Below are 27,124 nucleotides of genomic sequence, written 5' to 3' on the forward strand. Positions count from 1 at the left end.
TAACAGTACTTTTAAAAATAATAATAAAAATAACTTGGAATCAGTTGAGATAAGGATGGGAACTGAAATTAAAGAGAACTGTAGACAGAAACAGTGGTTTTACCAATTGCCTCACTGACTGATTGTAAGCATGGCTCAGGAGACAGTATGGTCTTTGTCCCTCACTAAGAATGAGTTACAATTAAAAAGTGGGGAAATAATTTTGATATGGATCTAATTAGAAATTTAAATTCCCAACAATGAATTATTTTATATACTTTTATCTGAGATCACAGGATTTAAAACTGGATAAAGCAAAGAAAACTAGAAGTAGTTGAGACAGATTTTGTGGGGTCTTAGCAACTCTGCTTTGTCATTTGATTACACCAGCACCTTCTGCCACGTATTTTACTGAACTTGAAATTCATTTGCTCATATAGAACTTTTCAGTTTGACCAGATTCCTTCTTCAATTTACAAAGAAGAGAAGGAAGGGAAGATGGGAGGGACAGAGGGAGAGCAGAAAGGTAAGGGAGAAAGAGACTGGAGGAGGAAAGGAGAAAAGGTTCCCACTTAAAATATATTTTTTTGCTGTATTGATTGAAAAAATAAAATGGTGTCTGAGGATTGCTACAGGAGCAGTAGTGGAGTGCAGAATCTGTTGAGGTCCCAGAACAGGCGATGAAATGCCTACCAAGGGCTTCTTCTCAAAGCACATTGAGCTGACTGCGTCGTCCTTGGCAGAATTCACAAGGGAAGGCACCACTAGTGTGGAGACCACATTAACCTGAATTTATTAACATCTGTGTCTATTTACAACTTTCAAAGCAATCTTGCATATGCTCTCTGAAACACCAACCCTGCAATTCAAACAGGAAAACATTATTGGCCTCATTTTACAGTTGTGGATAGGGTGAGAATATTGAAAAAAACCAACATCTTCTGACCTTATGTTTCACAGTCTGCTCGCAGGTGCAGCCTGTGCACACTACTCTTAGAAAAGGCACCAGGCTAAGAAGATATGCTAGGAGAAATGGAGCCTAAGTTCCCTTGGTGCCCCTTTCTTCACACTTCAGCTACGTCTCCAGATCTTCGTGGAGCTTACTTAACAAAGGCAACACGTCATCATAAAGTTCAGACTGAAAGGACAAGAAGATGTCATTCAAAGAACCAGACGTGCATTCCTGGCAGCAAAGAACAGTTTTCAATTTTCAAGAACAAAGAGGAAGACAATATGCCTTGAACTTAGTTTTCTATGGGGACAGACAACTCTAAGATGAAGTTGGAGAAGTGGGCTTGGCTGCAGATCTTATAAAATCTTTTTTTTTTTCCTTTTTTAAAACAAGAGTATTTTTTTAAGTTTATTTAGAGAGAGAGAGAGAGTGAGTGTGTGTGTGTGTGCGTGCGTGCAAGCAGGGGGGTGGAGAGGGAAAAGGAGGGGAGGGAGAGAGAGAGAGAGAGAGAGAGAGAGAGAGAGAGAGAGAGAATCCCAAGCAGGCTCCATGTTCAGCATGGAGCCTGATGCAGGGCTTGATCTCATGACCAAGAGATCATGACTTGAGTCGATATCAAGAGCTGGATGCTTATCCAACTGAGCCACCCAAGTGCCCCAGATCTTATAAAGTCTTAATGATATTGTCAAAGAGTTTAGATTTTATCCTAAGTACAAAGGCAAGTTTAAATTTTATGTAAACAAAGAACGACAGTTCAGGGAGGCAAGACATACAGCGGCAAATAATCCAAGCTCTATCTTATACTGCTTACAAAAATTAACTTGAAATAGAGTTTTGCTAGATAGTCTGAGAAGTTTGTGTGTTTTGGCTTCTATTACCAGGAGCCAAATGGATCTAGCAAAAAGGAAGATAAAAGAACTTAATTTGGATGAAAAAGACCTGTAGTAAATTTAGTGCTCTAAACTTTAAAAATATGTAACACCAGTGTTTCTTAAGTCATATGCTTTTTTTTTCAGTGTTCAGTCCTGGCACAAAACCCTCTTTGCTGTAGAAACACATCTACTATTATTTTATCACCTTCCTGAAGTACATGTAAGGCTCTGCAATATCCAGAAGCTTGTTGTAGCCTATGGTATTTCACAGAGCTTCCAAAACATTTGTAGTATTTGATTTCCAATTTCTTCCCATACAATTTTATGTTCTCTCTCTTTTATTTGTATTTTAGATCAAGGCTTCCAACAATAAAATGTTCAACTTTAAAAAGTCTAAAGCAGTGATCCTTCCTTATCTATCATATTTGTTATAAATATTAATATTTACAATTTAAATTTTCCCTTATTTTGATGAATAAGATTTTAATTAAAATTTAATATGTTTTTAATTACATTTTTGCAGTCATGAATTAAAGAATACTCCAAGGTGCAAAGAATTTTTTTGTAGCTCTACTGAGGTACAATCGACATACAGTAAACTGCATATATTTAAAGTATACTATTTGATCAGTTTTGACATATGTACACACTAAATGGAAACCATCATTAAAATCAAGATTATATACATGTTCGTGACTCCTAAAAGTTTCCTTGTGTCTCCCCCATCCTTCTTTTTCCCCTCTTCCCTCCCCTTCTCAGTGCTTTTACTCAGGACAGATTAGTATGGATTTTCAAGAATTTTATTTAGATGAGATCAAACAACATGCATTCTTTATTTAATATGGCTTTTGTCACTCAGCATAATTATTTTGAGATTTATCCACCTTATTGGGTGTATCTGTAGTTTCTTCCTTTTTTTTTTTTTTTTTTTTTTTTTTTTTGGAGAATAGTATTCCATGGTGTAATTGGTTTCCCCATTCACCTATGATGAACATTTCATTTGTTTTCAATTTGGGGCTATTAGAAATAAAGCTGCTATGAACATTCATGTAACAGGTCTTCCGGTGGACAAATGCTTTTTTTAATGTTTATTTATTTATTTTGAAAGAGAGAGAGAGAGAGAGCACAGAAGTGTGAACAGAGAAAGGGGAGGGGCAGAGAGAGAAAGAACCCCAAGCAGGCTCCCTGTTGTCAGTGTAGAGCCGGAGGCAGGGCTCTATCCCACAAAAAGTGAGATCCTGACCTGAGCTGAAATCAAGAGTTGGATGCTTACTTGGCCAGCTGAGCCACCCAGAGACCCCTGCTTTTATTTCTCCTGGATAGATACAACACCTCTAAGTAAGCATATTAAGAGATGCACAACATCATTTGTCATTAGGGAAATGTTAATCAAAATGACAGTGAGATACCACCACATACCTATTAAAATGGCTAAAATCCAAAACAACTGACAATGCCATTTGCTGGTGAGGATGAAGAACAATAGGAGCTCTCATTTATTGTTGATGGGTATACAAAATGGTACCATCACTTTGGAGGATGGTTTGGCAGTTTCACACAAAGCTAAACACAGCCTTATTATATGAGCCAGAAATCATGCTCCTAGGAATTTAGCCAAATGCTTTGAAAATTTATGTCCATACAAAATTCTGCATGTGAATGTTCAAAGCGGTTTTATTCATAATCGCCAAAAATTGGGACCAATCAAGATGTCCTTGGTGAATGGATAAACAAACTGCAGTGTAACTATCCAATAGAATACCTTTTAGTGACAAAAGGAATGTGCTGTGAAGCCACACAAAGACTTGGATCAATTTAAATGCATACTGCTATGTGAATAAAGCCAATCTGAAGAGGCTATACACTGTATTATTTCATGTATAGAACATTCTGGAAAAGGTAAAACTGTAGAGATGGTAAACAAAAATGCTGTTAAAAGGTAATTATTCAGTCTGTCTTCTGGATAAATGTGGGTTTGGATGTTTCTTATTTTTTACATGACCTCTCCACCCACACATCCCTCCCTGTACAAACACTGACTTTTAGAATCATATTTATCTAAATGTTTGCCACTATTTCAACAAAATCATAACTGCTCTTCCACAAAAATGTTAAGCAAATAATATTTGCTATAGAGACTACCAAATCTTTACTAATTTGCATTTACATTCAAAGACAAATTACAATTATTTTGATAGTTGGATATCAGCAAACATATCAGTACCTAGGAGATAATATACCTCATAAAAATTCACTTCCAGAGCCAGAGCTGATCAGAAGATACCTAATCAAACATGGCCAATCAGATTCTAGCTCCCAGGAATTTGAAAATGGAACATAATAACTCTCTTCAGTCCCAGTTGGTGTTTGAGATGTGACAGAACGTCAATCTGGACTAGGTAGCTGAATGGATGCCCCAGGTTCAATGTCTCCTTTATAGCAGTGGTAGAGGCTGACTGTTTATACTTGAGTCCCTCTCCAGAAACTGTCCTTGACCAAAGGGAGACATTCTGTCTAAGGGCACAGCCTCCTCCCCAGAGACAGCCAGCATCCAATGGCTGGTTAATAAGGGGCAAGCAAAGGTCCTGCCTCCCATTCTTAAGGCTCTCTGTAGAATTGGCTAAAACTTCTATTGCCAATATATCATAGCCAAACTTCTCCTTCTCCATCCTTCTTCCTTCACTCCTTTGCAAGCATTGTTCCTGAGATCATTTGCAACAAACTTTCTGCACAGAAATCTCTATCTGAGTCTGGAGTCCATGAGATCTGCTCCAACGCAGTGGCCATGTTTGACCTATAGCAAAAAAGTTAATTTGCAGCAAAAGAAGAAAAAAAGGAGTTAGGTGGAGAATATTAGACATAAATCATATGAGCACAAAAGGAGAAATGAAATCCTCAACAAAACACTAGCAAACAAAATTCAGCAGCATGTTGAAAGGATTAAACACCATGACCAAGTGCAATTTATTCCTGGAATGCAAGGGTGGTTCAGCATATGAAAATCAATCAATATAATATACCACATAAACAGAATAAAGGGAAAGAAAATCACATGATCATTTCAATGGATAGAGAAAAAGCACTTGACAAAATTCAACATCCTGTCATGATAAAAATTCTTAAGAAATCAGTAATAGAAGGAAACTATCTCAACCTAGTAACAGCCATATCTGAAAACCCATAGCAAATATCACACTCAATGGTGTTAGACTGAAATTGTTTTCCTCTAGGATTAAGAACAAGACAGGGATGTACACTCTCACTACTTTATTCAACATAATATTAGAACTTCTAGCCAGAACAACTGGGCACAAAAAAGAAATAAAAGGAATCCTAATTGGAAAGGAAAAAGTAAAATTATCTCTGTTTGCAAATGATAAGATCTCCTCTATAGAAAACCCTAAAGATTCCACACCAAAACAAACAAACAAACAAACAAACAAACAAAAACTGTTAGAACAAATGAATTCAGCAAAGTAGCAGGATACAAAGTTAACAAGCAAAAATCAGTTGCATTTCTACATACTAACAATGAACCATCTGAAAAGAAAATTATGAAAACAATTCCATTTACAATAGCATAAAAAAGAATAAAGTATTTAGGAATTAATTTAAGCAAAGAGTTGAAAGACTTATACAATGAAAACCACAAAACATTGCTTAAAGAAATTATAGAAGACATAACTAAATGGAAACACATCCCATGTTCATGGATTGGAAGACTTAATATTGTTAAAATGTCAATATTACCCAAAGCAATCTACAGATTCAGTACAATCTGGATCAAAATCTCAATGGCATTTTTGCAGAAATAGAAAACCCCATCCTAAAATTCATATGTATTCCCAAGGGACCCTGAATAGACAAAACAATCTTAAAAAAGAACAAAGCTGGAGGACCCACACTTTCTGATTTCAAAACTTACTACAAAGCTACAGTAATCAAACAGTGTAGTACTAGCATAAAGACTGACATGTAGAGCAATGGAAGAGAATAGAGAGGCCAGAAATAAAGTCACACATATATGGTCAAATGATTTTGGACAAAGCTACCAAAACCATACAATGGGTAGACAGTCTCTTCAACAAATGGTGCTGGGAAAGATGGATAACCACATATAAAAAGATAAAATTGGACCTTTACCCAACAACACATACAAAAATTAACTCAAGGGGCACCTGGGTAGCTCAGTTGGTTGAGCATCTGACTCTTGACTTCAGCTCAGGTCATGATCAGGTCATGGGACCGAGCCCTGCTTTGGGCTCCATGCTGAGCATGGAGCCTGCTTAAGATTCTCTCTCTCACTCTGCCCCCCTGCCACTTGCATGCTGTCTCTCTCTCTAAAAATAAATTAAATTGTTAAAAAATTAATTCAAAATGTATCAAAGACTTCAATGGAAGACCCAAAACCATGAAACTTTAGAAGCATAGGGCAGAATCTTCAGGACACTGGATTTAGCAATGATTTCTTAGCCATGACACCAATAAAATGCAACCAAATTAAAAACAGATGTATTGGACTTCACAAAAACTTAACAATTTTGTGTATCTTGGGCGCCTGGGTGGTTCAGTCAGTTAAGTGTCTGACTTTGGCTCAGGTTGTGATCTCGTGGTTCATGGGTTTGAGCCCCATGTTGGGCTCTGTGCTGACAGCTCAAAGTCTGGAGCTTGCTTCAGATTCTATGTCTCCCTCTCTCTCTGCCCCTCCCCTGCTCATGCTCTCTCTCTAAAATAAATAAACATTAAAACAAAATTTTTTTAATTTGTGTATCAAAAGACAATATCCACAGAGTAAAAAGACAGCTCATAAAATGGGAGAAAATACTTGCAAATCATATATCTAATAAAGAATTAATATCCAGAATATACAAACAAACAAACCAATTAAAAAATGGGCAAAGGACTTAACAGACATTTCTCCAAAGAAGATATACAAATAGCCAATAAGCACATGAAATAATGTTTAACATCAGTAATCATTAGAGAAATGAAAATCAAAACCACGGTAAGATACCCATTAAGATGGCTACTATCAAAAAAGAAAACAAAAACAGAAAATAAGCTTGGGTGAAGATGTGGAAAAATCAAAACCTTATGCACTGGTGATGGGAATGTAAAATTATACAGCCACTGTGGAAAAAGTATGGCAGTTCTTCAAAAAATTAAAAATAGAATTACCATATGACCCAGCAATTCCACTTCGGGTATATACCCAAAAGAACTGAAAGCAGGGACTTGAAGAGATATTTGCATTATTCACAATAGCTAAAACACGGAAGCAACCCAAGGGTCCATCAGTGAAAGAATGAATAAGCAAAAATATGTGTGTGTGTGTGTATATATATACATATATACACATATATATACATATATATGTATATATATATATATATATAAATAATATGGAATATCATTCAGCTTTAAAAAGCAAGGCAAATGAGACTTAAGCTATAACCTGAATGAAACTTAAGTATATTATGCTAAGTAAAATAAGCCAGTTTTAAAAAGACCAATACTATATGATTCCACTTACATGGAATACTGAAAAACAGGCAGAATGCAGAATGATGGGTTATCCAGGGCTGGGGGAGGGGAGAACAGGGGAGTTAGTGTTCATGGGTGTGGAGTTTCAGTTTTAAAAGATGAAAAGAGCTATGGAGATGGATGGTGGTGGTGGCTGAACAACATTATTCATGTATTTAACATCACTGAACTGTACACTTGAAAATGGTTAAGATGATAAATTTATGTCTTGTTTATTTTATCACAATAAAAAAATTTTTTAAAGAAAAAATAAAGTAGAGACTTCCTGGTCTACCTCTGCTTCTTAGTATCACCCCTCAAGCAGCCCGGCTATACTTCCTGTCTGAGTTCAATGAGCTACCAGAGCTTCTCTCCAAGAGCTTATTTTGGCTTCAGCCAGTTTGAATAGATTTCGTTCCTTGCAAATCAAACAACCTCCATTTCTTTTATACTTTTACTCAGTGATATTGGGTAGCAAGGATCACTGCTACCCAAGGATCAGCTTTACAGACACATACACTGGGAAGATACAGTGTATGCATATATATCTCAGTATTTCAAAGATGTTAATGCTTATTAAGTAACCTACCACTGGGCTCCCATGGGCATAGCCTCTGTGCACTGTCAATGCAAAGAAACCACCAGCCAAGTTTCTTTTTACATCAAGTCCACATGTCTTAAAACTCCTTTCCTCTCTTTCTTCTCACTCTCTACCTCTCTCATACCCAGCAATGTCCCCAAAATATCTTTCTCATTGTTTTGCTCTCAGCTACCCACCAAAAATCCTCTCCCAAGCCTTCTTGGGCTCTCTCTTTTCTCCCCTACCCTTCTCCTGCTGCTATTCTTCCATCCAGCCTTTCTGGTGCTCCTCCCACTATCACCAGGGTGTGGAAGGAAAGGAATATCTGAGAACAGTGGCCAAAGGACAAGTAGAGGGTCAGAGGTCAGGCAGAGGGAAGATTTTGTTAACAGGCAAGAGAAAATGCATATGCTATATACAAAACATATAATTAATAATAGTATACTGGTTAAAATAGAAACCACAAACAGTTATTGTTTTTATCAGTTTATATTTTAAAAGTCAAAGCACAAAGCTTTACTACAACACAAACATGAGACACAGAGGTCCCCAAGAAGCCTTGAGCACAAACCAGAACTTAGAGTCTTGATACAGCTATTTATCATGATCTCTCAGGAATCTGTGGGTTGATGCATCTGGGTGGTTCTCCATGCTCTCAGGTGTACCTGCATTTGGATAAGAACTGGGGCTGGGATCTTCTGCAGGTTTGATGGGGCTGGGTGTCCAAGATGGCATCGTCACCTCATGGCTGATGTCTCAGTGCTCCTTCATGTGGTCTCTCTCTCTGATGGAGTAGCCTCCTTCATGAGTGTTCAGGGCTAAAGGAGGCAGGAAGAGATGCTGCCAGCCAATAAGTGCTAAGTCCACCATCACTTCTGCTGACTTCTATTGGCCAAAGCAGTCACAGGGTCCACCCACATTCAAGGGGGAGGGAGAGAAAAGGACTCCACTTCTTGATGGGTAAGAGAGATATGGTCATGGCCTTCTTTGGAAAGCACAGTCCACTGCAGATAGCATTAAAGTTGTGTATTTAAATCAGAGGCAAACATTCCCTACAATTAAGGGCAATCCAAATAAAATGAACAGGCAAAACTTTATGAAGTGCTAAACCAAAAGAAAGAAAATACCTTCCCACTCCCCACCCCCAAAGTAGCAGAAATCTTAATTCAGGTCAACACAGGTCCCTTGTCAGAAGGTAGATGCTCTTTGGCCAGGAGGAAACATGCCGAAAGAGTAAGGTAGTAAGACACAGTCAAAATCCAACTCAGCTTAAACTTTAACTGTGTTCCTCCACGGTGCCAGAGCCCACGTTGTCTAGCCACTACCCATGGTCCTCAGAGATACTCCAGGAAGACTGCTCCACTGGTCCCTCCACAAAGAAGAAGTCACCAGGGGAAGTTTCTCCCACACCACCGTCTCATGACATTGTGTTCTTCCCTGCCTGTGATTCATTCAGCCCTTGTCTCTCCCACATCCCAAACTCTCTCACTGACACTCCTGTATCATGAGGCTATTCCTGGTGCGCTCCTCTGTCCTGGAACTTTAACTCTGCCTGGAGGACACCATGTCCATTGCAGCTTTCTCAAGGAAAAATCGTTTATTCTTCACACTCCATGTACCTTAAGTTCAGAAGGTGACTTTGCTGTTGCCCATTGTCCCCATTACTGTGGGCAGACCTTTAGTGGCTCCTCCTTTTATTCAAAACAAAAGAAAGCAAAAAGCAAACTAACTTCTTTTGAGAAGTGCCGTTTGGGCAAACTACTCTGTCTACCTCTTCAGATCTGTCATCTCCACAAATCCCAGTCAGCCCTGCTCTGACACCTGACTCCCAGTCTTCCTTTAAAATTACTTTACATCTTAGCATCATTCTGTTTGTTTGGAAGAGTCATGAATCATACCTGTTTCTTGCTTTCTCATCCAGTTAACATTCTGGTACTCTCAGAAGTGGTTCAGTCTCAGCAGTAAGTTATGGGCCACCCTAATCCTGGGTGACTTAAACGGTTACCTGGGAAGATATACATAATCCTTTGGTCTCTCATTTCATTGGTCACATCAGCCACCCAGGCCCATGGTCACATTCTGGACATTGTCAGCACCCATAATAATGTCGATACCTCCAGAAGGAAAATTCAATCCGCCTACCTTCTGACCACAATAACCTTTCCTTCCAGCTGGCCTGTTCAGCTAGCTACTCCCATGACAGCTAAACTTTCTCCAAACCTAAGGAACCTAGCTTTGCAGGAGAGTCACACGACTGAGCAGATTGCTTCCACCATCATCGCCGATTTCAAATAGATTCTCGGGCTGCCTGGAAATCTCATTAAATTTTTCTAGTCACATTTTCTGCAATGACCTTGTCAAACTTTCTCCAGTTCCCCAAATCTATGATAGTCTATGATAGTCCCTACTATCACACTCCCAGCAGAAGGCTCTACTTCTCTTCTTACCATATAAAAGACAATAGAGGCTTTAAATGAGAACTTCCTTACCTCACAGCTATCAAAAATAAGAAAATCCTTGTCTACTCTAAACCCACCTTTCTTCCTCTGGTAAAATACAGAAAATCTTATTTCTCTTTATTTAAGGACCCAAGAATATACAATGAGGAAAAGGTAGTTTCTTCAGGAAATGGTGGTGGGAAACTAGACAGCCCCATACCACACACAAAAATAAACTCAAAATAGATTAAAGACATAAATGTGAGGCCTGAAACCATAAAATTCCTAGAAGACATATGGAGTAAACTCTTGGATATTGGCCATAGCAATATTTTTCTGGATCTGTTTCCTCAGGCAAGGGAAACAAAAGCAAAAATAAACTATTGGAACTATACCAAACTAAAAGCCTTTGCACAGTGAAGGACCATCAACAAAACCAAAAGGCACGCTACTGAATGGAAGAATATATTTACAAATGATATATATGATAAAGGATTAATATCCAAAATATATAAGAACTCATACAACTCAACACAAACAAAACAAATAATGCAGTTCAAAAATTGGCAGAGGACCTGAATTACAGATGGCCAACAGACACATGAAAAGATGTTCAACATCACTAGTCATCAGGAAAATGCAAATCAAAACTACAATGACATATCCCCTCACACCTGTCAGAATGGCTAGCATCAAAAAGAGGAGCTATAACAAGTTTGGTGAGGATGTGGAGAAAAGGAACCCTTGTGAACTGTTGGTGGGAAGGTAAACTGGTGCAACCACTCTGGAAAACAGTATGATGGTTCATCAAAAAATTAAAAAAAGAAATACCATATGATCTAGTAATTCTACTTCTGGGTATTTACCAGTTGAAAAAAGTAAACACTAATTTGAAAAGATATATGCACCCCTATGTTTATTGCAGCATGATTTACAATAACCAAGATATGGAAACAACCTAAGTGTCCATCAATAGATAAATGGATAAAGAAGATACAGTGTATATATATAATAGAATGAAGTCTTGCCATTTGTAACAACACAGATGGACATAGAAGGTATTATGCTAAGTAAAATAAATCCAATAGAAAAAGACAATTATCATATGATTCCCTTATATGTGGAATCTAAAAAACAAAACAAATGAACAAACAAAAAACAGAAACAGACTCACAAATTCAGAGAACAAACTGGTGGTTGCCAGAGATGAGGAGGTTGGGGGGACAGGCAAAATCAGTGAGGGGAATTAAGAGGTACAAACTTTCAGTTATAAATTAAATAAGTCACAGGGATGAAAAATACAGCATGGAGAATATAGTCAATAATATAGCAATAATTTCATATGGTAATGAGGGCAACTACACTTACCATGGTGAGCATTCATAATGTATATAATTGTCAAATCACTATGTTGTACACTTGAAACTAATATATTATAAACTATATTTCAATTACAAAGAAAAAAAGAACTTGAAAACTTTTCACCATCCATTATTTCTACTCTCTTTTTAATATTTAATCCTTCAATCTCATCTGGTTTCTTCCTACTTGAAAACCATTTAAAAAAATAAAATAAAATCTTCCTCAATTTCACATGCCTGACTCTCTACGTCCCTATCCTTCTCCTCTTTACAGGCAAACTACTCAGAAGGGTTATTTTGCTCACCTATTCACTTCTTAGCCCACCTGGCCTCCAGCCCCAACATGTTATTAAAAATAGGTCTCTGTGGGGTGCCTGGGTGGCTCAATTGGTTGAGCGCCTGACTCTTGATTTCAGCTCAGGTCATGATCTCACAGTTTGTGCGATCAGGCCCTGCATGGGACTCTGCAGTGGCAGTATGGAGCCTGCTTGGGATTCTCTCCCTCTCTCTCTGCCCCTCCCCAGTTCTCTCTCTCTCAAAATAAACAAACATTTAAAATAATACATCTCTGTGATCACTAATATGGCTCAAGTTAATGGGCACGTCTTGACCTTCATCTTATATTACTCTTAACAGCCCCAGACATGGCTGCACACTCCCACTGTTGTGAATTCCTCAACACCACCTTCTCCTGGTTTGCCTCCCACCCCATCAGAGCTCTCCCTCTGTCTCCTTTTCAGGCTCAACTTCCTCTGCTTTGATGGTGACATTCTTTAAAACTTAGCATAAGGTCTTTTTCTCATCCTACTCACTTCTAAGCCATCTATCTCATCAATGGCCACTGTGGGTAGATTACCCAACCTGTGTATCTCTAACTGTAAACCACACTCTGAGCATCAGCCCCTTACACATCTCTCTACATGAGGTCTCCACTCACACGTCTCAAAAGTTTATCATACTCAACTTGTTCAAAATAAAACTATCTTCCCCTCCCCCAGTCTCCCCCTGCACCCACCAGAGTTCCTCATCTCATTGAAGGGCAATGACATCCATCATTATCCAAGTCTGCACCTTTTTTTTCAACGTTTATTTATTTTTGGGACAGAGAGAGACAGAGCATGAATGGGGGAGGTGCAGAGAGAGAGGGGGACACAGAATCGGAAACAGGCTCCAGGCTCCGAGCCATCAGCCCAGAGCCCGACGCGGGGCTCGAACTCACGGACCGCGAGATCGTGACCTGGCTGAAGTCGGATGCTTAACCGACTGCGCCACCCAGGCGCCCCCCAAGTCTGCATCTTAGTGGTCATCCTTGGCTCCTCCCTCTTCCTCACTCTGTTCAAATCCAATCATCACTGCCTCCTATCAACTACCTTATAAATATCTCTCAGGTCCATCCATTTCTTTCCATTTCCACTGTCACCAATCTAGTCCAAACCACCGTAAATCTCTCAGCCAGCCTCGCTCAGAAATCTTCCTGCACCCATTCTTCTCTTCATCCGGTCAATTCCCCAAACTACAGCCAAAGTGATTTTCCTAAAACATAAATCCTGCCAGCTTAAAGTATTCTTAACACAATCTCATTGCTTTTAAGATGAGAAAACAACCTTCAACGTGGTCCACATGGTTCACATGGTCCTACACGGTCTCTCCCTACTGACCTTTCTTCGTCTAGCCCTGACTCACACCAGAGCTCTCAGGACGCCAGTCACACTGGCTTACACTCAATTCCTAATCCCTTCTGCCACTCTCCCACTCCTGTGGCAGCCCATCAGCAAACATTGGTGATTCTGCTCTGAAATCATATCTTGAATCCAAACTCTTCCCATCATCCCCATCTTCAGGATACTAACCAAAACCACCATCATCTTTCACCTGGACTACTGCCACAGCCCACTGAATGATCTCTCACTGCCCTTTGTCTTGCTCCGTTCGATCCATTTCCAATCACCAACCAGCATGATGACGTACAGCAAAAGTCCAGTCATGTACTTACTTCCTAAAATCTTTCCAATGGCTCCCCACTGCAATCAGAATAAAACTCAAAGTCCTCAACGCTGACCCCAAGCCACTGCCTAATGTGGTCCCTGCTTACCTCTCTGTCCCCATCCGTTACCAATGCTCTACTTTTTTTGCTGCATGCTAGACACACGGGCCCTCTTTCTAACCTTCTATGTTCCCATCTCAAGACCTTTCCTTGCTCTTTCTTCTCTTGGAATGTTTTTCCAAGCCTCTGAATGGCTGCTCCTTTTCTTGACTTTGCAAAGAGGTATTGCCTGCCCTCTTCCTCTCCTGTGAAAGTCACTCCATTGCTTCACCTGACTTTCCACATAGTACTATGTTCAGAACCTTCCAATGGCTGCTTCCTATCTCAGAGTAAAGTCCCGACCATAGCCAGAAAGACCACACATTATCTGGCCACAATTTCCTCTTTGATCTCATATACCACCTGTTTCCCTGTCACTGTGCTCCATCCATACTAGCTTCCTTGCTGTTTTTCCAACATCTCAAGTGCCTTCCTAACCCAGAGCCTTTCAACATTCTCAACCCCAAATCGACATGAATTAATCTCTCATGTCATTTAGGTCTGGCTCAACTAACACTTACCAAAAAAGCTCTTCCTTGAGGATCCTAAGTAATATAAGGCCCCATCCCTACTACCATCACTCTCACCTTTTAACTGCCTTCAAAATACTTACGTTACTTAATATGGTAAATATTAACTTGCTTTCTCAACAAGAATTTTCCTCACAACTATTTTTATTGTTCTTAGATGAGTTGATAGTTTTTCCTTAAATAAATGGCTGAACTATCTTAATTTACCTAATTGATTTGTGTGTCTAATATATCTGTATGTCTTTAGGTCTTCTCCACCACCTTCTTTCCCCACACGGCGGGGAGGCCCTTTAAGACACGGCCCTATAAGGGAAGACGCGGTAAATTCAATCCCACTTTTACAAACTGTTTCTAACTTCTGTATTTTCGGATCTCCCCACTTTCTCCCAGGAGGCTCCACTCCCAAAGAATCTCGGACTACGTCCAGTCAGTCCTATTACAAATCCTGCGGCCAAGAATGGGCGTGGGTATATGCATTGCTTCTTTTCATCACTGTAATACATTCTTAGAAGTGGGATTTCTGGATCAAAGGGTAACTGCCTACGCAAGTTAAATAGCTGTTGCCGAATTCGCCGCCACCGGGTTCGTACCATTTTGGAGTTCCACCGGCAACGTGTCAGAGCGCCTGTTTCTTCACAGTTTCGCCCGCGCCAACTCAGTGTCCTTAAGCTTTGGGGGGAGGGGAGGGTTGCCATCCGACAGTTGAGACACGGGCTGCGCGGAGCGCGCCTTCCACATCCGACCTCCAACCCTGCAACCCCACCCAGGACTCCCGCTGGGACCTGCGTGCTTGCGGGCCCGTGCGGGGGAGGGGCGGGCAGGCGCGCACGCGGGGAACGGGGAGGGGCGGGCAGGCGCGCACGCGCGGGGCCCCCCGCGCTCCGCACACACGCGCCGCGTCCCCAGCGGGTGGGCTGCGCGCGGCGGGCAGATCCGGCCTTGCTCAACAGGATCGAAAGAGGAAGCGCACAAAGGGCTGAAGTAAACACTTAGGAAGACCGTTGCAAAATAGATGAGGTTCTCGGGTTTTTTGGAGCCACCATCTGGCCCCAGATCCCTTCGTCACTAATATAGCGAGCGACCGAGAAGGCTCAATTCGCTAGGGAACGCTCCGGAGGGAAGGGGACGCGCGTAGGGGCGGGATGAGGGAGGAAGGCCCAACTTTTACCACAATTTAAAAAAACAACTTTCGAGGGTGTGGTGTAGCAGTGAGGCACAGACCCGATTAGTTGGAAAAAGCAATCCCCGAGTTTCAAGAGTCTGCATCCACCCGTACTCCTCCGTGTGTGTCTCGAACCGAGCGCCCTCGTGGCCCCTCGATGCAAAGCGGCGCGGCGGGCGCCTCACGTCTGCGCGCTGCGTGGGAAGGGCAGGGCTGACACCACTTCCTCCCCGAGGCGGCGGACCTGAGCCCGGGTGGAGTCCAGTGCGCCGCGTCGCCTGCCCCGCCGCTGCCCCGCCGCCGGCCCGCGCCCCGCCCGCGCGGAGTCCCAGCCGAGCTCCGCCGAGTCCCCACGCAGTCGTCGAGGTAAGCGGCGCCGGCCCCGTCCGGGCGCCCTGAGAGCTGCAGCCGGGACCCTCGGGGCTGCCGCGGGACCCTGTGTGTCCAGCGGGTCTGCTCCCGGGCCCGACCCAGCTCCCCGCCTTGGCGGAGAGAACGCGCTCCCCCCGCTTGGCCCTCGAGGGGAGCGCGTCCCCCGGGTCCCCTCCGCCGACTTCAGTACTTGACCCAGCCACGCGGGGGGTTGGGGCGCGGGCTCGTCTTCCCCGCGTTCGCTTTCATCACAACTTGACTGATTTCCTGCCCAGAAAGTTGCTTCAGAGACAGTCGGGGAACCCGTATGAACCCTCACCTGTCCAGCTGTCCAGAGCCCCAACTTGACCCCTCTGGAGGAATTCCTGGGGGCATGTTAGGGCACCTTAGATTAAATGCAATTCGTGCAAGAATGAGAGTGACGATCAAAGTCTGATGTATTTTAGTGTTATCGTACTTTAAAACTTTTGGACAGTTTTTTCGTCGTTTTAAAAACATCTTTACCAGTGATTGTCCTTTTCATTTTACAATAAGGTAGAGGAAAGATTTGGACAGCAGGTGTAAGTTTCATAATTTGGTTTGGGGGGAATGCCCAGAGTGACGTTTTATAACATGAAGGAAACTAACTGGGATGCCCTTACATCCAGGGGACCTCAGCCCAGGAGTCCCCCAGGAGACTTTGTCCCTTGCACCTCTTACTGTCTTTTCGGGAAGGTATTTCTTTTTCATACCATTGTGGAAAGGTAAATGTGTAGTTTCCTAGTGCCACTCAGAGTAAAGCTGTTGAAGAAGAACTTTAAATGTGGACATTAGAAAAAAAAGCAGTATCAGAGGAAAGTAACATAGAGAAAAGGTGCATGACTTGATTACTCCCAAGGATATTATTTCTGGTGGCAAAATGTGGTTTAAATAAAGGCAAGGGTACTTACTACCTACTACTAATTTTAAATTCTGGGCCTCTGAACAGAAATTTCAGAAAGAGAGCTTTTGTCCCTTGGAATGAACCTCCAATGCCAATTTTCCCTCAGGCCTCACTGCAGTAGTCTTACAGTTAAGATTGGCTAGCAAAATTAACAAAAAAACTACTGAGAAATCTTCTATAATGTCTTCTGGGTGGTATTTCCTGTCTGTTCAACGTGTTGTGAAAGGTCTTAAGAAATTTAATGTCATCTTCAGGTTGTTAACACATAATCATTTCACACCGATACTAATGCTTGTGGGGTTTTTCTGGGTATTTGGGAGATTTGGATTCAAGCTCCAAATCCGCCTTTAACTAGACAAGGTTGGCCTTGATTAAGTTGCCTTAACCTCCCTGGACGTGAGAGGGAAGCAAATTTGTTTGACTAGAGTATGTCTGTCATTATAATAGCAATTGGGGAACAGCTATAAATTCTTTGAATTTGTCCTGCCTAGAATACTAGCAAAGTTAGAATTGCTGATCACACAGAAAAGAATGGAGAAAATCATACTGATAACATATTTTGTTAAAGTCTGAAATATCAACAGTTTTGAGACCCTTTGTTTCTATAGAAGGTTCTCCAAAAATAGTCCATTTTTGTTCTATATGTAAAATGGCAGGTTTCCATTCTGTTGAAAAAACTGAGGTAGAGAATTGATGTGCTCAAGCTTGGACAGGTCAGTATTAGATTCCAAAATTGTTCAGTTATTATTACTCAAGAGATATAACTTTGTGATATGGATTACTTAATGATTTAGTTACTTTAAATCTTAAACACAGTACTTACAAGGTTATATATATAGTGTCCATTAATTTTTTATTTTTGTATCCTAGGAATGTATAACAATCATCCACTTTTTTTTACCTTTATTCACTCATAGTAAAAAAGTTTTAGATATTTTCATATTATTATTAGAATGAGCTATTTATAAAATTTATTGCCATAAATGTCTGTTTGATATGCCACTCTGAATTTCTTTAAACCATCCTACTTTCAAAAGCATTATTATTTTCGTTTACTTCTAATCCTCTTCCATCTTATTTTAATTATTTTTATGTCCAAAACCTTTCAGTGAGTCCATAAATCTTATATAAATTAAGTTGGCATTTCATAGTTTATCACACCAAAATATTTTCAATGCTAAAGACCTCATAGTTTATTTTATAGGCAATAGAATGATCTTAGTAGTTCTCACCTGGAAATAGAACAATTCTTATTAACATAATTAATTTTTTAGGATGTAAATGTGTCTAAGTATTTTTTTAAACTTTGTTTTATTTGGGGGGGAGAACACAAGTGGGGAAGAAGCAGAGAGAAGGGGACTGAAGCAGGCTGTGTGCTGACAAGCTGACAGCAGCTAGCCCCGTATGGAATTCAAACTCCCCAACCGTGAGATTATGACCTGAGCTGAAGTCAGACACTCAACCAACTGAGCCACCCAGGCACCCTTAAATATGTCCATATTTTATGTCAGTTCTGTCATCCTCTGTGGCAAGTAGCTTAAAGTTTAAGCAATTATTACAAATTGAAGTACATCATAAATGCCAGGATTTGAGGTGTTAGATTGAGGGTATAGCTCACACTGGTTGTATAGTCATGTGTTTCTGTATTATAGTTATGAGAAACATGATTTGTAGGGGAAACTGCTCTCTATTTGGAAAAGTTAACAGATTTCTCTTGAGAAGAGAGAACAGCAGCATTAAGGAATGGCGTTGAATAAGCCATAATCAATTTAAGGGGCTAAGGTTGTACATGCACAGTAACAAGGCAGGGCCTGTGGACAGCTTCTAGGGACTAGAGAATGTGAGCTGCCACCACAGCGTCCCCATTGTCTAGCCAAATTCCTGGCACCATAGTTAGGACTCAAAAAGCATTTGCTAAATGTGCAGATATAGCAGTTCCACTTGTAGGTTATGCCATCAGAATGTCACAAGCCCCTGACCCAGGGAGCTCTGTTGGTACCAACCCTGAGGCATGAGCAGGCAGAGATACAGCACCATTCCAAGGGACCACACCTTCTCAGCACATGCTCTGAAGCTGGAATTCGTGATGCAGTTTCCAAACATTTTCTGAAGATTGGTTAAGAAGCTTACGCAGAGGGTGAGAAGCAGAGCTGACCTTTGAACTGAGCTCGTCTCATACGGCACCCCCTAGGAGCTGTACCAGGGACAGGGCTCAAAAGGTGAAAACACATGGGCCCTTTGCTCAGTGCTCTTCTAGCCTAGAAAGGGGGGACATGAATGGGTACAGTTCTACACATGACCAGAGTCAGGTGCTGTGGAAGCACATATGAGATCCCTGTACCACAATGGGTACAGGGAGGATGAAATTAAGATAACCAAGGAACTTGCCTTGCAACAGTGGGAAGACAGGATATTATAATCAGTTGTGAAGTTATTATATTTATATATGTTTTTTGAAAAATTAATTCTGCTTTGACAGCCATCACGTGTTTTCATTTTTATCTTTATGCTCATCCCTCTTGATAGCTCACCAGGTTGATTAAATCAATGAAGCAGTGAATATATATTTTTTTAAATTTCTACTGGAGGTCTTTCTGATTTGGTTTTACATCACAGACTCATTAGTGAGATGGTTGTGGGCAGGGAGAGGGTTTAAATGCTAAGTCACACGGCAATTATGTTTCCACAAACCGGCTAGAAGATTTATGTCCAGGGAGCTATATCCTATCAAACTGGAAGAAAAATAAAGAGCGGTAGTAGAACAAGTAAGCTAGACTAGGTTTATTTTGTCCTTTTTTTATTATGAAATGTTTCATGCATACAAAAGATGGTGTATAATGCATATGTTAATTATAACAAATAATAAAGCCAACATCTGGATACCTATCATCCAGTTGAAGAAGTAAAATATTACCAGTCCATCTTCTGACGTCCTCTCAATAGCATTCCCCTTTTTTCTCAGTAGAATATTCTGTATATCAGTATTCTGAATGTGCTGATTTTTTTTAAAAAGCATTTGGAAAGCATGTCCATGCATTTGCAAAGATGTCAAACTGGGAATTAGAGGACACTGGCCCTTGGGAGACTGGGATTAGAATCTCCGACTGTAAGCACAGTTATAAATAGAGTCTCCTGTTAAGTGAAGACATCTTATTTTAAATAGCGTAATGGGGCGCTTGGGTGGCTCTGTGGGTGAAGTGTCTGACTTTTGGTTTTAGCTCAGGTTATGATCTCACGGTTCCTAAGTCTGAGCCCCGCATCGGACTCTTTGCTGACAGTGTGAAGCCTGCTTGGGATTCTCTGTATCCCTCTCTCTCTTCCCCTCTCCTGCTCATGATCCCTGTCTCCCTCAAAATAAATGAACATTAAAAAAAATTAAAAATAAAAAGCAAAGCAGGTTATAAATGATTGAGAGGAAGTACCACAGAAATAGTTAGGGGTATCTTAGTTATTACTGAAGTGACCAAGATTCATCAGGGGATAAGTTTTAAGGGTAATAAATATATTAGGAAGTGTTCAGTTTTTCATATTACTTAGATTTCTACTGAAAATACAATTCAGTCATTTAAAAAACATTTGCCAAGCGCTATCCTAGATGTTTGAATGTGTTTCTGAGTAGGTGAGGCAAAGATCTCTCCATTGCGGAGTCTGTATTCTAACAGGGAGATACAGACAATAATCAGTAAATATAATAAGTAAGTAAGTAAGTAATATAGGTTTAATAAGTGAAAAGTGCCATAAAAAAGTCAAAGTTGAGCAAAGTAAAGTTGTAGTATTTAATAAGGTGGTCAGGCTTGGTCTCACAGTGTAGATACAATTTGAGCAAAGTTTTGAAGGAGTTAGCTAACAGGCTATCTGAGGGCACTGTGTTCCCAGCAGAGGGAACAGCCAGTGCCAAGGCTGTAAGACAGGGTTCTTCCTGGTATATTCAAGAAACAGGGAAGCTCACATGGCTAGAAGGTGGGTGAGCAGGACGAGAGTAACAGGAGATGTGGCTGGAGAGGAGCATGAAGAGGTGGCAGATCATGTAAGGTCTTGTCGGCCATTGTAAGAAGTTTGGCTTTTACTGTGAGTGAAATTGAGGGACTGTTGTGGGATTCTGAGGAGAGGAGTAGCATGATCTGACTTATATTTAAAAGGCTCACTCCCGGGGCGCCTGGGTGGCGCAGTCGGTTAAGCGTCCGACTTCAGCCAGGTCACGATCTCGCGGTCCGTGAGTTCGAGCCCCGCGTCAGGCTCTGGGCTGATGGCTCAGAGCCTGGAGCCTGTTTCCGATTCTGTGTCTCCCTCTCTCTCTCTGCCCCTCCCCCGTTCATGCTCTGTCTCTCTCTGTCCCCCCCAAAATAAATAAACGTTGAAAAAAAAATTAAAAAAAAAAAAAATAATAGGCTCACTCTGACTGCTTGAGGATGAAAGCCAGGAGCCCATTAGGAAGCTTTGGGAATCACCATGTTTTTTGAGGGTGAGGTCAGGATTTTTTGACAGCATGGATATGGGGTTAGAGAAAGAGGAGTCAGCAATGCTTCCAAAGTCTTGACCCAAACAGGTGGAAGATAGAATTGCCATCAATTGGCATGGGAGGTTGGAGAGGAGATGGTCAGAAGTTCAGTTTGGGATATGAACATAAAGTATCAATTGGTAATAACCATGTGCTTATTACATATAAGGCTGAAGTCATTCAGGCTGAGTAGCTATTTGGGAAGATATTGTTGTTATTCTCAGTATACAGAATTAGAAATGATGGTTTGAGAGTTAAAGAAATGAAACATAGGGGCACCTGGGTGACCCAGTCGGTTAAGCATCCAACTTTTTATTTCAGCTCAGGTCACGATCTCATGGTTTGTGGGTTCAAGCCTGGCATTGGGTTCCTCACTGATGATGCAGAGCCTTCTTGGGTTTCTGTCTCCCTCTCTCTCTGCCCCTCTCCTGCTTGCTATCTCTCTCTCAAAATAAATAAGTAGACATTAAAAGAATTAAAAAAAAAAAAAAAGAAATGGGACATGAAACCAGATCTTTTAGAAAAAGAAAAAAGTTTTAACCATTCTTTCAAAACTTGCTGAAAGGAGAAAAAGAAAAAAAACTTGCTGAAAAGGTTGACTAGTAATCTTATACAGATAAAATAAGAATATAGTCAACTAATCAGTAATATTCCACTTCCATGAAATGCTAGACAATGAAAATTATCTTTAATGACTGTAAAAGCAAAAAATAGACACTAAAGACACATTCATAAAGTCATTACTAGTAACCTGGGCATTAGGCAATACAAGGTTTCTATGATTGTGCTTAGCAGCAAATTCTGAGGGAGGAAGGACAAAGGCCTTTTCCACAAAGGAGACTTTTATCTAAACCAGAGGTTAAGATATTTATATTTTCAAAACCCAAGACCAGATTTGGAAGAGAGGGGAGCTTTCTCTTGGCACAGCTGGATTTCAGATGGATGCAAGTGTTCAACCAGGGCCAAAGGTTCACTAGTAGCTGTTGAAGAATGTTAGATGACATGGTTATAGTATTTTGAAAAGTGAAAGTACTTTCTACCTCATTAGGAAGTAGCTACTGGAATGGTGATAACTGACGTTTCATTTGTTCTGGTTATAAGAGCCATCAAAGCAGTGTACTTATGGAATGGTAGTATTTAGTGGAACACCAACCAAGTGGTTGATTACCAGTTAATAGACTATGTTTTTCACCAGGCAAAACTCCAGTCTTCAGTTAAATACATTATTAAGATTTCATCTCAAAAAATAAGAGAATCAGTTAGGGAAGAGGGGAATACCATAAAATCTTTTGCAGGAGATTTACAGTATATTAATGAAATTACTGATTAAGTAAATTTATCTAAGGCTACTCTATTTATAGTACAATATTACAGACTCACTTAGGTCTCCTAATACCATAAAATTCACAACTGACAGGTCAATGAACTAAGTAGATTCAGGATATAGTATGGGTTTGTTTTGTTGTTTTTAAGAGAATGGCTTCCTTCTGATTAAATTCCATAAGTGATATGGCTTACTTAGCAAACCAAGAATATTTCTTAACATGCTTACTAATTCAGTGACATTACTTTTCCCCTGTTGTAAGGAACAAACAGAAACGAAGTTGCTTGGGCCATGAATGTAGTGCTGTAAACACATGGCTCATAAGACCACTACTGAATAGAGAAGCTGAAACCCCAAGGTAGCTCACTACACTGTCAGAGCAGAGATAGCATCCCTCAAGGCTTACAGGGGCTTAGGGCTCTTATGCATATGTTTGAGTTTCGTGAAACTCTGCTCAGCATGCTATAATTATAACTTCTGTTTTCAGTTTCAACGCACATCTGTTGAAGGCCAACAATGTGTCCAGTGTGGAAGGTATAAAATAGAATAAGATGTGGCCCCTAACCTCAAGAAGCTTCCAACTGAGTGGGAGAGACAAACCTGTAAATAAACACATCCCAGTGTGTGATATGCAATGATAGGTACAGAAATAATACGATGAAGAGTGATTAGAGGGAAGACATCATGTGGAGGTGACTGTGGGGCCCTTGGAAGGATAAAGGTATTTCCAGGCATCCCAGGGAAAGAAGGCTACCCCAGGCACCACACATATGAAATAGTTGGGCAGTGCTGCAGCATGAAGTTCAGTGGGAAAGGAAATGGAGCAATTCTGATTTAACACTTGGTGAGTAATATTCAAATTAGGTTCATATGGTGCAGTCACCAAAATCTATCATCTTTGAGTCAAATGCTTAGGCGCTTGTAATAACAGAACTGTAGCACTCCAGACCAACCCTGTCCAACAGAAATATAATACCAACCGTGTATATAACTTTAAATTTTCAAGAAACCACATTAGAAACAGTAAAAAGAAACAAGTAACACTAATTTTAGGGATATATTTTATTTCGTATGTATCCTGAATGATCACTTAATTAATTAATATTAATTATGCTAAATTGCATTAAATTTAAGTAATGTTAAAATTATTGGTGAAGTCTTTCATTTTTCCATACTAGGTCAGATCAACCACGTTTCGCCCTTATACCACATCTCCATTTGGACTAGCCACAATTCATGTGCTCAGTAACCACATGAACTCGTGGTGACCAAATTGGACAGTGCAACTCTAGATAATGGCACAAATATTGTATCTTAACTATGTGTTGACTTCTCAGCTGCATAGAGCATCTTAGATGAATTATGAAGTAAGCTAAAGGGGAAAAGAAGGGAACAGTGTTTTCTATTAGTATGGAGTCTGTCCCTGGAACCTGATTTGAATTCACATTTAAACCTGTACTCAAATACTTTGTTAGTTCTCTAGCAACAAAACAAACCCAAATTATCATTTCATACCTTCCTTTTTATTCTTTCTCTTCCCCTCCCACCTTATTTTTGGATTCTTTCTAATAGTAACAAGGACTGAGAAAGAATGGAAATAAATAAGTGGAGCGGTATGCCATAAACCCACATCCAGCAAAATGTGAACTGTTGCCATAGGCAACAGTGGTTGCCATCTCTCTCTCTCTCTCTCAGTCTCTCTCTCTCTCTCTCTCTGTCTCGTTGCTTCCACCTACTACTTCATAAGCATCAACAACAACTCTCTTTGCAGTGGTTCCAAACTCTAGAAATATACCTTCTTTTGGCTGGCAGGGAGAGACAGGTAGTGATAAGACTTGGAAGATAGAGTCGGTTTGATTCATGGGTATGGTTTCAACAAGGCTCAGGGATATTTTTATGCCCTCTCCTATCTTCTTCAGAATGGTTAAGAATTTCTGTCATAGAAACAATATTTACAGATGTCCTTTCCAGTGGCTTGGTCTTTGGAAACTGCCTGGTCCACAAAAAAACGGTAGTCCAGCCAGTTTCTAGGTACACAGAAATGTAACAAACAAAAGTACCCATCCAGTTGCGAACATGGGATTGTGTTTGTGAATATGTGACTGACATTTGTCTCCACTGCTTGTTTTAAATGGAGAGTAAAGTAATAAAAGTAATGATGATGATGGTAATAATAGCTGATATTAGTATCACTAATATCACTGTGCCTGGAACTATATACTAAGCACTTTACAGACACCATCTCATCCCCATGAAACATGGACTGTTCTTATTCATTTTACAGCTGGGGAAACTATGCCAACAGAGAGGTTAAATAACTTGCCCACGATTACTCAGCGGCTGAGTATATTTACTGAGTAAATGGTGTGTGTCAACACTTGATGAAAATACAAGGTTCCACATCTGAATTCATAATGTGGTGTGAAAGACAGACACACGATTATATTAGAGCTGGACATACACACAGTGTAACAGAGGAATGAGCAAAGCAGCTGTCAGTTTCCAGCTCTTGATAATCACAGCCCTTGTTTTCGGCAGGCAATGTGGCATGCTGATTGTTAACATGAACTTTTGAGTTAGACCCAGGCACAGTCCAGTTCACCCGTCGCTAGCTGCATGAGCACACACAAATTATTTAATTTCTCTAGGCTTGAGCTTTATAACCTATAAAATTAGAATTTTGAATTAAATTTAGAAATTTGAATTAGAATGTCACCACATCAGGGGATTATTTGGGGAATTCAGTGACATCAGTCTAGATGTCTGACCTGTAATGATTGTCCCATATTTATAACTCCTACTATTCTTATTTTAAAATAGGTGCTAATACATATTAATGTGAGCTAGCATATATTGAGTTCTAAGTGCCAGTCATGGTACTAAGAGAGCTGAGGCACAAATTTTGCCTCTGCAACATAGTTGAGAAGATAACAATACCTATAGAGATAAACTGTAAGGAAGCCGATGAACTTTCGAATAACGGATCCTAACACTGCTGCTACAGGATTTGAGATGAGGGTAGATCACCAGGATCCAGCAGTGAGCCTTGAACTGGCCTTGCATAACGAATAAGACTAGCAGAAGTGGGGAAAAATAGGAGAAACAGCACAGAGGCAACATAAAGGGTGTGTATAGAGGAAGAGAAACAAACTACTTTCACTGTAAGCAAAGGTTTAATGAGAGAAAGATGTCGATGACTTTGGAGTGGTGCGTGGGGTGGATCGTGGATGAGCTCACCCTAGAAGATGTTTTCTCTGAACAGGCTTTTCTGGCTAGCTGGGAAGATGCCAGGCTGGCCTGCACACACACAACAGTAAGGCCGTGGATCAGTCATCTAGCCTCTGCTTCCTGACTAGAAGCACTGGCCTCCCTGCCACCTACTCCTTCACCTTCTGCTTGTCTTTCTCTGATTGACATGGACTTTCCTGGTTTGGTATTTGTACCCCTTGGAACAAGGGTGCTTGTTGATATTGGGAACTGCTAATGTTCCTCAGGCTATAGTACAAACCCTGATCACTCCTGGAAAAGGTGTTTAAGGGGGCAGTTACCCCTGGTGCATATTGACAAAGGAGGGCCTTGAATGGCCCTCCACAATTTGATACAAAAAGACAAGAGAATAATTTCATTTTTGACAGGTTGTCTCTGCTGCAGACAGATCCATATTCAAAATTTGTGTTACTCAGGAACCTGCTGAACCAAATGGTGTAGGGAGTTGAGACTCTTACCAAGAGGCAAATAAATGATAGAAATGCCAAGAAAAACAATATATTGCTTAGCTAATTGAAATATAAAGGAGCCATGAATTAAGAACTGTGAATGTATCATCATAAAAAAAAAAGCATTTGAGGATTTTCAGTTTAACTTAGTAAAGTTACATGGTAACTGTTATGTGAAACACATATAAAACACATCCACTTACAGAAGTTGAATTTCACTCCATATCTGCTGATTCCATTGTTTGGGGTTCTTGGGGTTTGGGAGTGTTTTGTTGTGTTTTGCTGCTCGTATTTTAAATTGAGGATTAATTTCTTTGCCAGATTAATCAGGAATCTTTCTATGGGTGGATTCAATCTAAGGCAGTGTTGCTGGAGTCTGGTTCTTTGTGGGAGCAACCATGAGTTTACCCTAAATCCATTTGGATTGGTCCTAGATTATAGCAGTATGGTGCTTGCTGTTACAGTTTCTTTTTATTTTTATTATATTGGCTGGTTCACTGTTATGTACATTTGCACAAATGACTCAATGATTATGTTTGGATTGGATATGCAGAGAACTAGAAGTTATTACGTTACAGATAGAGGAAAAAAGCTTTCAGGGGGGTGGGAGGACCTTAAGGTGTAAAAAACACTCTGCTCTCAATAGCATTCATTTAAAAATAATGGCTCACACAATATACAAAAATTAATGCAAAATAGATCATAGACCTAAATGAAGAGCTAAAATTATAAGACCCTTGAGAAAAACATAGGGGTAGATCTTTATAACCTTGGGTGAAGTAATAATTTGTTAGATATAACAGTGAACACAC

General features: G+C 40.4%; 1 protein-coding gene and 1 long non-coding RNA gene across 3 annotated transcripts in view; one reads left to right on the forward strand and one right to left on the reverse strand.

The window, feature by feature from the left end:
- Window positions 1-8,379: 8,379 nt before the first annotated feature.
- On the reverse strand, window positions 8,380-15,075 carry LOC123591406. The gene is made up of 3 exons (XR_006709304.1): window positions 14,909-15,075; window positions 9,805-9,911; window positions 8,380-8,724 (listed from the first exon to the last, which is right to left on the reverse strand). It is a non-coding gene; the product is annotated as an uncharacterized LOC123591406 (long non-coding RNA).
- Window positions 15,076-15,462: 387 nt separating this feature from the next.
- The window catches only part of LOC123591401 (amyloid beta precursor protein binding family B member 1 interacting protein), a 106,246-nt gene continuing 94,584 nt past the window's right edge, over window positions 15,463-27,124 (forward strand). The window contains exon 1 of one of the 2 annotated variants that reach the window (XM_045465687.1): window positions 15,463-15,846. The gene's annotated coding sequence lies outside the window, so the exon portion shown is untranslated. Of the gene's footprint in view, window positions 15,847-18,762; window positions 18,912-27,124 lie in introns of those variants that run through there. The other variant, XM_045465688.1, reaches the window with a different exon arrangement.

This window comes from Leopardus geoffroyi, chromosome B4 (assembly GCF_018350155.1).
Source record: "Leopardus geoffroyi isolate Oge1 chromosome B4, O.geoffroyi_Oge1_pat1.0, whole genome shotgun sequence".
Taxonomy (NCBI): domain Eukaryota; kingdom Metazoa; phylum Chordata; class Mammalia; order Carnivora; family Felidae; genus Leopardus; species Leopardus geoffroyi.